General features: G+C 40.2%; 1 non-coding gene across 1 annotated transcript; it reads left to right on the top strand.

Annotated features, from left to right (window-relative positions):
* The first annotated feature begins 612 nt into the window (after positions 1 to 612).
* On the top strand, positions 613 to 720 carry LOC128597873 (U6 spliceosomal RNA). Its single transcript, XR_008383428.1, has one exon. It is a non-coding gene; the product is annotated as a U6 spliceosomal RNA (small nuclear RNA).
* Positions 721 to 1,070: the final 350 nt, after the last annotated feature.

Below are 1,070 nucleotides of genomic sequence, written 5' to 3'. Positions count from 1 at the left end.
TTATTTTACAGAACATAGGCAATGCAATGTCATTTTACAGTTCCCAGCAACATGCAAAGATGCTACTGGATGTATAAGTAGAAATTAAACTGCAGTCACTTGTGCTGGTTGGTGAGGCATCATCACTTTGAAGAAATACATGATGTTCTTTCAGAAATGCTTAACATACATGTGGTTGTATAAAAAAGTAAAGTGTTTTGTTGAGCACAAATTTCAACATCTTCTTGGTTAGAAATACAGTCATCTAACAGAGCATGAAGAAAAAATAGAAATAGAAATAGAAATATCATCGGATTGAAGGGTGTCATTGCCTTTTCCATTACACATGTCATTAACTGATCTGTTAGGAATTTTCTTTTCTTTTTTTTTTTTTTTTATTGTTGGGGATTCATTGAGTGTACAATAAGCCAGGTCACACTGATTGCAATTGTTAGGTAAAGTCCCTCTTGCAATCATGTCTTGCCCCCATAGAGTGTGACACACACCAAGGAATTTTCTTATACATGACACAACCAGCCATTTTATTTACAGAAATTTCCATGGCCATGTTCTTTGAAAGTGAAGAAAGCAATTACAAGGGAAACCATTTTAAAAGTTTTAAAAGTTGGCCGGGTGCTTGCTTCGGCAGCACATATACTAGAATTGGAAGGATACAGAGAAGATTAGCATTGGCTCCTGCGCAAGGATGACACGCAAATTCGTGAAGCGTTCTGTATTAAAAAAAAAAAAGTTGGCCGGGCATGGTGGTTCATGCCTATAATCCTAGCACTCTGGGAGGCCAAGGCGGGTGGATTCCTTGAGCTCAGGAGTTCAAGGCCAGCCTGAGCAAGAGCAAAAACAAACAAACAAACAAAACTGGCTGGGCATTGTGGCAGGCACCTGTAGTCCCAGCTACTTGGGAGGTTGAGGCAAGAGGATCCCTTTAGCCCAGGAGTTTGAGGTTGCAGTGAGCTATGACATCATGGCATCCTACCCAGAGTGACAGAGTGAGACTGTCTCAAAAAAAAAAAAAAGTTTAAAAGTTAAAAAGAAAACCCAAGGATGGCGCCTGTGGCTCAGTGGGTAGGGTG

The sequence above is a fragment of the Nycticebus coucang genome, chromosome 10 (assembly GCF_027406575.1).
Source record: "Nycticebus coucang isolate mNycCou1 chromosome 10, mNycCou1.pri, whole genome shotgun sequence".
Classification (NCBI taxonomy): Eukaryota; Metazoa; Chordata; class Mammalia; order Primates; family Lorisidae; genus Nycticebus; species Nycticebus coucang.
This window is presented reverse-complemented; position numbering and strand designations above follow the sequence as displayed.